Below are 12,545 nucleotides of genomic sequence, written 5' to 3' on the forward strand. Positions count from 1 at the left end.
ATCCAGCCTTCTTAACAGATAGGGAGGGGATTAGGAGAGAGACTGGATGACTTTCCTTGCTGCCTCTGGATATAAAACTAGGTAGAAAAATGACAAATAATTACAAAGGTGGCCTGACCTGATGAAGGAAGTATCTGGATCCTGAGAACACAGCAGCAACGGGAGTCATTGGAATACAAGAGAATAAGTAAAGGCTTCAGTCACAATGACTTTTAATATGCACAGTTCATTCATATGTTATCTGGAAACCTGTCATCCAGAAAGCTCTGAAATACACCAAAGCCATTTCTCTTAGGGGGTTATTTATCAACGGTTGAGTTTTTTGTACCTCAAAGAAACTCAAAACTTGAATGTTTGCTTGTTTATGATAAAATCTGAAAGTAAAAGATTTAATTGAATGTAATCGGGGGGAAAAAAACTCGAATACCTTGAATTTATCGAGTTTATACACTAAAAAAGCTCTGATACCTTGAATTTATTTAGTTTATACGCTAAAAAACCTCTGATACCTTGAATTTATCGAGTTTATAGGCTAAAAGAACTCGGATACCTCAAATTCATCAAATTTATAGGCTAAAAAACCTCTGATACCTTGAATTTATTGAGTTTTCTAAGCGCCAACCAGCGTAAAACACCTGGAAAATAATGAAGGCAAAAAATATCTTCAGATGGTTAAAGAGACTTCTGCCATGAACTTCTTTGTGAATTTGCCAGGTTTTAGCTGGAGTATTTTCGGATTTGGATACCGCAAATGTATCAAGTTCCTAGGCTAAAAACCTCTGATACCTTGAATTTATCGAGTTATCGAGCTAAAACCAGCATAAAAAAAACGAAAATAATGAAGGCAATAAACATCTTCAGATGGTTAAAGGGACTTCTGCCATGGACTTCTTGGTGAATTCGACAGGTTTTAGCTGGAGTATTTTTGGATTTGGATACATCGAATTTATCGAGTTTATAGGCAAAAAATATATCACGTTTTTGGGCACAAACCAACATAAAATACCCCGTAAATCATGATGCTTAACCTCTGCTTTGGACTTCTAGGTGAATTCGACAGGTTTTAGCTGGAGTATTTTCGGATTTGGGCTTTTAGCAGCTTTGAGACATAATAAATCTAGCAAGATCTTTTTTTTCCATGAAGAATTCGAGATTTTTAGTAAAACTACCCTCGAAGAACTCAACTTGACCTTTAATAAATGACCCCCATAGTGTCCTGTTTCAATTTCAACACACAACTGATTTCCTTTGTCTCTGTAATAATAAACCAGTACAGGATCTGTTATCCGGAAACCTGTTATCCAGAAAACTCGTTTCCCGTAGACGCCATTTCACTCAAATAATTCAGATTTTTAAAACTGATTTTCTATTTCTCTGTAATAAAAACCAAACAGTACCTTGCACTTGATCCCAACTAAGATTAATTGTTATTAGAGGCAAAACAATCCTGTTGGGTTTATTTAATGTTTGAATTCATTTTTACGTAGAGAATGTATGGAGATTAAGTAGAGATCCTTTATCTGGAAAACCCCAGGTCCCGAGCATTCTGAATGATAGGTCCCATACCTTGCCCCACATCCCTGGTGTTCCGCATACAGGTATGGGATCCATTATCCAGTAAACAGAAAGCTCTGAATTAAGGAAAGCCCATCTACCATAGACTCCATTTTATCCAAATATTCACATTTTTAGAAAATTATATTCTTTTTTTCTGTAATAATAAAACAGTCGCTTGTACTTGATCCCAACTAAGATATAATTAATCCTTATGGGAAGCAGAACCAGAATATTGGATTTATTTAATGTTTATATGATTTTCTAGCAGGCTTAAGGTATGAAGATCCAAATTTCAGAAAGATCCGTTATCCGGAAAACCTCAGGTCCTGAACATTGTGGATAACAGGTCCCATATGTATAATAGAGGCTGTATTCATACAATGACATGCACGTGCAGAGTTGCTTGCTAAGGCTGTAGTTATTGCCTATTAATAAGACAGGGGGGAAGAATCGTAGAAACATTAATGTGCAGGATCATTATTCCCCATTCAAGAGAACCATTAGGCTTTTCTAAATGTTCCGAGCACAGGATGTGAAATTACAATTCTGCCAGTTATTAGTAAGTAAAATAAAAGCCCATTTTGGAGTCACTCTGTTGCTAAAGAAACTTCTAAAGCACTTTTAAAATAAAGTTTTACATTGTGGAAACTGTCATAGGGCAAAAGTAAAAAAGTTAAAATGGTCGTGTATAATTACTATTATTTGATTTAATGGCTGCAGTTTGGAAGGGTAGGAAGAGATGACAGCTGGAATGCTGGGTGTTCTGGATGTACTCAAAGCCATTTGGGTAAGAAGAAGTGGCATCAATACCTGTAATAATAATATAATAATACACAGAATGATATCCCGATGCATCTGTGCTCCTGACAGGATATACTTTCATTCATCTACAACAGCTTTAGGCCACCTAAATATGAGGGCTCGGAGCAAGTAGATCTCTAGTTAGACCAGCAGGGACCTGTTGGACAAGCTCAGCAAGAATGCATTGATGTGGTCCTCAACCCTGCCACATAGACCTCTAGTTGTGATATGTGGGTTGACTTTTTGTCTATAAAAAAGTCAACCTGCACCTGACCCTAACCCACTCCTTCACCACCCGCACCTGACCCTAACCCACTCATTCACCACCCACACATGACCCTAACCCACTCCATCACCACCCACACATGACCCTAACCCACTCATTCACCACCCACACCTGACCCTAACCCACTCCTTCACCACCCACACCTGACCCTAACCCACTCCTTCACCACATGACCCTAACCCACTCCTTCACCACCCACACCTGACCCTAACCCACTCCTTCACCACCCGCACAGGACCCTAACCCACTCCTTCACCACCCGCACAGGACCCTAACCCAGCATATCTTGGAATCAATAGACCCGTGTCCTCCTCCGATCTCATGGAAGGGGTGGGGCATGCAGAAGCAAGTCTATAAAAAGCACATTCTGGAGGCGCAAGTGGGGCATTGTAAGGTTGTGGGCAGGGTGGGCACATAGTAAAGTTCAGCCAGAATCCATCCACAAAGATTGTCTGGAAGTAAGCCCAAACCCACCCAACCTGTGGGTAAAAAGGTTTCCGGGCCGGCCCCCACATCACAAATATCTAGGTAGATACCATCTGGGCAGGCGTTCCCAAGGGCCCAATATGCAGTTCGGAGGTCCCCTTTCAGTAGTTTAATAAGGTCAGGCACCAATTTTAGGGATCATTTCATTTAACAACTGAATTGTTGTACATGAGGGTTACTTTCCCCAAAATGTTCATCCTGACTAAGGCAATATAAATGGGGTGAGTTCCCCTAGTACAAGGGTCATGTCGTCTCATTACTGGGATTTAGACAAACAGTATGTCAAGAGACCAAGCACCACTAGAATTCTTATCCAAGGAAAAGGATGTTGCGACTGTCAACACTTCTGTATCCAGCCCCTTAACATCTCCACTTCACAATCACTCCACAGTTGCCCATGGCTGGAATTTGACAAATTGATTTGTTGGAAATGTGGTGCCCGGATACAAAGCTCATTTACAAACCCAGAGCAGTAACCCATAGCAACCACTCAGTAATTAGCTCCATTCAGTCAGCTGCAGGTTGATTGGCTGCCATGGACTACTGCCCAGTTGCAACTTTATTTACTGTTAGTTAGTAAGCTGTGTGATCCAGGCTACTGCTAATAACATGGCTAAATAGCTAATTCCCCTAACTAGGATTAGAATAAGTGCAATTTTAGACTCAAATCAGCATGTTTTTTTCCCTCATTGCTGAGTTTTTTCCCTCATTGCTGAGTTTATTCCCACAATCCCATAGTCATTGTGTCATTGATGCAATACATCACATTTTCATAGGTTGGGTGAAATATGTGTTTAACATTTTAGAATAAAGAAGATTATAACAAGTGATGGGCGAATCTGTGCCGGGTTTTTACCAAAAAAATTTTCAAAAAAAATTGTGAAAAGTCAATGGGCGTCAAAATAATTTTGCCACACATCAATTTTGACGCTAGCGGCAATTTTTATACACCCGACTATTTGGTCCAAATGCATTAAAGTTGATGGGCGTACATATATTTTTGACGAGCGGCAATTATTTTGCGCGCGGCTATTTTGTCAAATTTATTTGCAGTGGTGGATCTTTCGCCGGCTAATTGTGGCCGCAGTTTTGCGAATTATTTTACTAGCGGCGAAACACGGAAATTCGCCGCAAATTGGAGTCTGGCAAATGTATTCGCTCATCACTAATTAAAAAAAAAACTTATGCTGCAAGTCAGTCAAAGCAAGCTTTTAAATACTCGATAGGATATATTATATACAGGTATAGGACCTGTTATCCAGAATGCTGGATAACGGATCTTATTATTTAATTATTTAAACATTAATTAAACCCAATAATATTGTTTTACCTCCAAGAAGGATTAATTATATCTTAGTTGGGATCAAGTACAAGTTGTGATGTTATTATTACAGACAAAAAGGAAATATGTTTATATTTTTGACTTATTTGATTAAAATGGAGTCTATGTTACACTTGCTTCCTTCAGAGAGCTAAATCCATATTGCAGCTCCTAATCGTATGTATGAAGGCAAATGTGCAAATTCTCTGTAATAATAAAACAGTATCTTGTACTTGATCCAAAACTGAGATATAATTAATCCTTATTGGAAGCAGAACCAGCCTATTGGGTTTATTTAATGTTTATATGATTTTCTAGTAGAATTAAGGTATGAAGATCCAAATTACAGAAAGATCCATTATCCGGACAACCCCAAGTCCAGAGCATTCTGGATAACAGGTCCCATACCTTTACCACCACTACCAGCAAGCCTTGGCTATCAGCCGGAGCATTGGTAAGGGATGTAGTTGAACACAATCTAGATGACTGTCTGGTACCTTATTTTACCCCTCATGGTGTGTGTTCTGAAACAGAATCCAATAGAGGAAACCAATTTAAAAACAGCATTAAGAACAACAATGAAAGCGTTGCCCATGACGTGTGTCCTGCACACAAAAGCCACTTTGCTTAACGGCTCTAAATCGCATTCCTTTCACAACAGACTGACTCGCAGGATCCCCACTCTCCCACCTCTCCCTCCCGCTCTGTAGCAAATCTCCCAATTACTCGGACTTTATTGCAGATCTCTCAGCTCTTTCTGGATTAGCAGTGAACTCGCCAGTCACCAGGAAATCTCCCACCTTCTTTCCCAGCCAATGCCAGTTTTCCCCATCGCACTCAGCTTCCAGATCCATAGATGAGCATGCGGTATAATTAGGAGGCATAATGTAAGTGGAAAGTTCATATAACAGGTGTGAAATGGTTTCTTTGCAGTCTTGTATAATGTTTATTTCCTAGGCTTGCTGCATTTCATATTAAGGAAGGTCTACAACCCTATTCAGAAGGTCAAACTGGTAATAGAAACCTGCATAATTTAAGATGACCAGAGCTCATCATTAGGTCAAGAATCTTCGTCACCGGCTCCTAAGCAGCCCTGCAGACTTATACTAGCAGCCAACTTGGCCATTCAAGGTTAAAGGTTCTTTCTCTTCTTTTTAATGCAAACTGAATAAACAATCCTTGTGTGTTTTAAAAAATTAGGGATTTAATCGGGAGGAATTGGCAGTGTCTACTAATTGATAAACTTGGCCATTCACAGCCAGCTCAGCAGTCAATGATCTCCTATAGGGGCTCCAAATGATGTCCTCCCAGGTCAATAGATGTTCATCCAGATTCTGAAGGACTGCATTGAATGTTGGACCTGGTGCAGTCCATGGCGGCCTACAGCTACTGGTTTTGTATGGGAACCCACTGTTATCCAATCACAGGCCTGAGGGCATCACTTTGATGGTCAACATCAACGAAGCATTCTTGTGTATGGCCAGCTTTAGTAAGGTCAAGATGTAGTGATGGTTCTCTCCTAGTGGTCTACAGAATATATATACAATCTCTAGGACAGGGGAACCATCACAAAGAAAATATTCACCCCTTTTAATGTAGGCCATTTAGATTGTGTCTTAATGAGCAGTACAATATATTGATTTTCCAGGCTCAAGGATTCATGTGGTCAAGTAAGTTTCCCTAGTTTCCTCAGTCTTATGTCTAACTAGCTTAGCTATGCCACCAACTCCATTTGTGATACAGACATATTCCATGGCTGGAGACAGTATATAAATATCAAGAACCAAAAAGCATCTGGATAAGTTGGAATTTCTGTGAATTAAAATAGTTACGGGGGCAGGTTCAAGGTAAGTTATATTTCGATAATATCTGCTTGGTGTCTACCTGGTCTACAGGCCCTTGATAGTGGAGCTCTTTTGTCTGAACTTGGAGTTTAGTTAATAACAGTTTCCAGGGATACAGTTTCCATATGAGATTCTTACTAAACGGGGTTTAATGTACATGATATTCTTCATGTGTATAATGAGTATAGCAATGCAACTCTGTACACACCTCTTTTTAATGACTGTTGGTTTTAATATGACAGTCAACGCTATATACCAATTTTTGCCCATAGGATCATTGAAATTCTACTGTGCAGCTGGTTTTAAATACATTGAACTCTCAAGCATATGCTAAAACCTATGAATGTTCACACTGAATGTCGCTCTAGGGGACACTGGGAGGAACATGTTAGGTTCCTTAGAGGTGACCAACGGAATCAATTTCTCAGATCCTCTTGGATGTCTCTTAGTCACATAGGCAGAAAATGTTACAATTATAGGTGATTCATAGGGTCTACTACACTAGCATACCTCCCAACTGTCCCTTTTTCGGAGGGACAGTCCCTCTTTTGACAGCTTGACAGCTCAACCCGCAGTCCCTCATTTGTACTGGAAAGTCCCTCTTTTCTCTGCACTGAACATCCAGAAAAAGAAACAAAGTTTCTCACTTAATTGGCTTTTAGCAGAGAGCCCAGAACAGCTAACAGGTGCAAATAAGATACTTTGTAACAATTTTGAGACACAAAAACACAGTTTAGATAAGGATAAATATTTTCAAACTTTCATAACCTGCCAAATTTTGTAAAACAAACATGGTAATTAGGGGGTGTGGCCACATAAAGGGGTGTGGTCAAAAAAATTGCTGCTCTACGTGCGGAAAAAAAATTTTGTCCCTCTTTTTACTTCCAAAATGTTGGGAGGTATGCACTAGTCAGAGACTTCTTATCATGAACGGTATGAACTTACCTGTCTACACCCTCTGCTCCACACCCCGTAGAGTTGTCCTTACTTGCAAGGAATAATTTCATATTATATGAGCCAGGGACAGGTATTTAAAAAAAACATACAAACAAATGACCAATTGGCAGTTATCTTAAAGGGGTTGTTCACCTTCAAATGAAGTTTTAGTATGATGTAGAGAGTGATATTCTGAGATAATTTGCAATTGGTTTTCATTTTATATTATTTGTAGTTTTTGAGTTATTTTGCTTTTTTATCCTGCAGATCTCCATTTTGCATTTTCAGCAATCTGGTTGCAGGGTGCAAATTATCCTAGCAACCATGGAATATGAATAGGAGAGGGCTTGAATAGAAAGGCAAGCAATAAAAAGCAGCAATAGAATTAAATTTGTAACCCTTTACAGAGCATTTGTTTTTTTTTAGATGGGCCCCCATTTGAAAGCTGGAAAGAGTCAGAAGAAGAAAAAGACAAATAATTAAAAAACAATAAAAAAAAATAAGTAAAGGCAACCAATTGAAAAGTTGCTTAGAATGGGCCATACTTTAACATAGTATAAGTTAACAGAAAGGTGAACCACCCCGTATAGGTAGAAGTTCTGTTCTTTCTTTGTATATTTCTTTTCTTCGAATTCAATTTTATTCGTTATACAAGCCTGTTGTTCGCCACAGAATTTACAATGTTGACTTGTATAGCAATAAAATATTATTATTACAATACTAGGAAAGCAGGAACGAACCTAAACAAATAAATAACAACTACATTTTCTCTGCTCGACATTTTAAGAGTCAAATTGTTGGAAGACGACTTAACCAAATAATGTAAATGGATTGATATCAATATCAGGGCCTCTGCAGTATAATCTTAGTTTTCATTGTCACAACATTTGAGAATAAACTGCCACTTTTCTTTTGTATATTTCCTATTGGCAATGGATGGCTGGATCTCCCAAGAGATTCATTTTGAAGTGTCATCTCCCCAGAGGCAATGTCAAAACAAATATTTCCTTTGCCTTATTAGCTAAAGGCTTAACTGTGTGTTTAAAACCTGGTCTCACTAAGTTTCCCTCTCAGGAGAGTCGTTGAGTTTGCGCCTGTACAAGCAATTTTGTGTGATCATTCATTAGCACTTTAGCCCATGGCCTTGGTGTAATAAGCAGCTTGGGAAGCAGGAGGTGAAGTGAACATGTTGTGTTACTACAGGTGAAGCAGACAGGCAAGTATATAATTCCACACGCTGGCCAGAAGAGGGTCACTCAGTTCCTCTAGATATGAAACCTGAAAATGAAACCTTATTCTTGGACATCTGTTGTAAAAAGGATCTGAAGCTGTAATAAAGCATCCGCATCATTATGGTCCTGAGAAGTCCTATTTATGAAATCATGGTCTGGCTCATGGGAGTGGTGGCCAGCGTTTCATTCCAAGTTCTGCCAATGTTGAAATAGTATTCAGGCCCCGGAATGGAAAATCTTCCATAAAGATATTATAACATTTACAAATTTGTAGGTGAAAGTATATTAACGTGAATTAAGGCCTTTTGCCTCCATATAAGTATTCAAAGACTGTCGGAGGAAGTTGCACATTGTACTTCTAATTTTGATAGCACGGGATCTAGTAGTACTAAGTCCTCTGCAACAGATGAACCAATAATCAAAAGGAAAAATACAAAATGATGTCGCCCTTGGAGAAGCTAATAATTAAAATGATGAGCACTGGTATTGAAACAAACCCTTTTGTGTGCTTAGATGTGGCTTGGAATCAGGGTGCCCTTCTAGCTACTGATATACAATATATGATATTTGTAGCAGCCATACTTGACAGGGGCAGCGTTAATCTGATGGGCCCCTCCAAACAACACCAAGCTTCTCCCCCTTTCCTTAAACAACAAAGCAACCGCATCTGATATCTTGGTTGAAAAGGCCGTAACTTATTTATTAAATCACATAAATAACGACCAACATAAAGCAAAACTGCTGCGTTTAGGGCAATGTACTATCACATTTATAAAATATTTACCTATGAACTTTCTTAACATCTGATAGCTGCTGAAGGCTGCAAAGAACTGTACGCAAGAGGGAGGGGCCTGCCTGCCACCCTTCCTAGGAATGGTTTTCCTCCGTAACTCACACTCCTTCCATCACTTTGGCCCCAGGCCTAACCCCTGTTATGCTCTACACTTGTTACCACCATCACCGCCCCACCCCCCGGGAGTCCCTTCCGCTGCAACATTATGCTAACACTTCCCCTTTACCCAGCTACCCCCTCTTTCTAGGGAGGGTTCAATGTAAAAGAGAATGTTCCCTTCACATCCTTCATCTTTTAACTCCTTGTGTCTCCACCCATCCCAATAGTAACCCTGGAACTACAACCCCCTTAATCCCTAACCTCCGGTTCCATCATTCCTAGTCCTGTCATGGCCCTGTCGTTCCCAGTTACTGGCTCACTCTCCTGGGCATTCTTGCCTCCAGCACAAGTCTTCTGCATTGGGTAGTGGGTATATGGGTTATGGCTCTAAACAGCTGTGTCACGGTTGGCACCCTGAATTCAGAACCGATGCTAAACACCCTGTTCTCGGCTCTTGCTTCTGCCGTTAACAGCCGCCTTTCACCTCGGGAGGAGCCCTCGGCTAATTGGATGCCGCCAGGTCTTATTAAGAGAGGTGCAAAGTGAGGGGTTCTGAACAAGCAAAGGGGCACAACGGTAATGCAAAGTCTTTTGGGCAGAAGGTCGTGGTACAAGGCGTAGACAGAAAGCGAAGTCAGATCAGGCCGGGTCGGGGCAGGCAGAGTACAAGCGGAGTCAAACAGGCAAGGGTCAAACCAGGAGATCAATCAGAAGGGTTACGGAATAGAAGAGTCAGTTACCAGGCAGGGTCAGGATTTCAGAAGTCAGAATCGTCAGAAGCAGGTAGGGGGTCAAACCAGGTAATCAAAATCACAGAATAGCAAAAGCTCAAAAGCACCAGGAAACTCAGGAACAAGATCCTATAACGGGCAAGGACTCACACACAGAAATGCCCTTAAATAGTGTTTGAATTTCACGCCAATGCGCACTGGCGTCATCGCGCCTTTAAATCCCACAGAGGCGCGCCGCGTAGGGGGACACGGAGGAGCAGCGTAGGGGCTGTCCCTGCCGCACCACTAGACCACCAGGGAGGTGAGTTGTTACAAGCAGTTGACCTTATAGTCACCACAAAGTCTAATAGTTTTGTCCTGTATTTGACCCTTGACCATTCTTTCCTGTTCTTTCTCCACAGGTTCCCTATGGGCATTGGACAAGGGCAAGAATTAACTTTGAATTCAAGTCACATTTAACCCGTTTATAGTGACAAAGAGAGACTCTTTGGTGTTAACAGTGTGTATGAAAGTAAACTGGAGATTTTTTGATAATAGATTTTAGTCCAGTTCAGCTTTATGTCCTTCAACCATTGTGGTCCCAAGAGTGCAGAGTAAACCTAATAACAATGCAAAGCTTGCCAATAAGACCATAAGAGCAGAAATTCCTACCTGCTAGATGGTTGTTACAAGAACTAGAGCAAGATTTGCACCTGTTACTGTATTGCCCAAAGTTCTTTTTGTATTTATTTATGCTGAATATGCATATTATTTTAAATCATAGCCCAAAGCTGCTTTAATAAGTGAAATAAGTAGGACAAACCTTTGCTAAAAACAGACTAGATTCCCTTTTTTTGAATCTATGAAAGGCCATTGTTTGTAGAGTTGCTCTAGCACCCGGCACTAAATAACTGGGCACCCGGCACTATATAACTGGGCACCCGGCACTATATAACTGAGCACCCGGCACTATATAACTGGGCACCCGGCACTATATAACTGGGCACCCGGCACTATATAACTGGGCACCCGGCACTATATAACTGAGCACCAGGCACTATATAACTGGGCACCCGGCACTATGTAACTGGGCACCCGGCACTATATAACTGGGCACCCGGCACTATGTAACTGGGCACCCAGCACTAGGCACCCGGCACTATATAAACTGGGCACCCGGCACTATATAACTGAGCACCCGGCACTATATAACTGGGCACCCGGCACTATGTAAACTGGGCACCCGGCACTATGTAACTGGACACCCGGCACTATATAACTGGGCACCCGCACTATGTAACTGGCCACCCGGCACTATGTTAACTGGGCACCCGGCACTATATAACTGGGCACCCGGCCACTATATAACTGAGCACCCGGCACTATGTAACTGGGCACCCGGCACTATATAACTGGGCACCCGGCACTATATAACTGGGCACCCGGCACTATATAACTGGGCACCCGGCACTATATAACTGGGGCACCCGGCACTATGTAACTGGCACGCACATAATAAACTGGGCACCCGGCACTATGTAACTGGGCACCCGGCACTATGTAACTGGACACGCCGGACCACTATGTAACTGGGCACCCCGGCACTATGTAACTGGCACCCGGCACTATGTAACTGGGCACCCGGCACTATATAACTGGGCACCCGGCACTATGTAACTGGGCACCCGGCACTATGTAACTGGACACCCGGCACTATAACTGGGCACCGGCACTAGGGGCACTATATGGGCACCCGGCACTATATAACTGGGCACCCGGCACTATATAACTGGGCACCCGCACTATGTAACTGTGGCACCCGGCACTATGTAACTGGGCACCCGGCACTATGTAACTGGGCACCCGGCACTATGTAATGGGCACCCGGCACTATATAACTGGGGCAACTATGTAACTGGGCCCCGGCACTATGTAACTGGGCACCCTGGGCACCCGGCACTATGTAACCCGCACTATGTAACTGGACACCCGGCACTATGCTATGTAACTGGCACCCGCACTATATAACTGGGCACTATGTAACTGGGCACCCGGCACTATGTAACTGGGCACCCGGCACTATATAACTGGGCACCCGGGGCACCCGGCACTATAAACACCCGGCACTATATAACTGGGCACCTGGGCACCCGGCACTATATAACTGGGCACCCGGCACTATGTAACTGGGCACCCGCACTATATAACTGGGCACCCGGCACTATGTAACTGGGCACCCGGCACTATGTATCTGGGGCACCCAGCACTATATAACTGGCACCCGGCACTATGTAACTGGGCACCGGCACTATGTAACTGGGCACCAGCACTATATAACTGGGCACCCGGCACTATGTAACTGGGGCACCCGGCACTATGTAACTGGACACCCGGCACTATGTAACTGGGCACCCGGCACTATGTAACTGGGCACGACCGGCACTATGTAACTGGGCACCCGGCACTATGTAACTGGGCAC

Source organism: Xenopus laevis, chromosome 7L, assembly GCF_017654675.1.
Source record: "Xenopus laevis strain J_2021 chromosome 7L, Xenopus_laevis_v10.1, whole genome shotgun sequence".
NCBI classification, from domain to species: Eukaryota; Metazoa; Chordata; class Amphibia; order Anura; family Pipidae; genus Xenopus; species Xenopus laevis.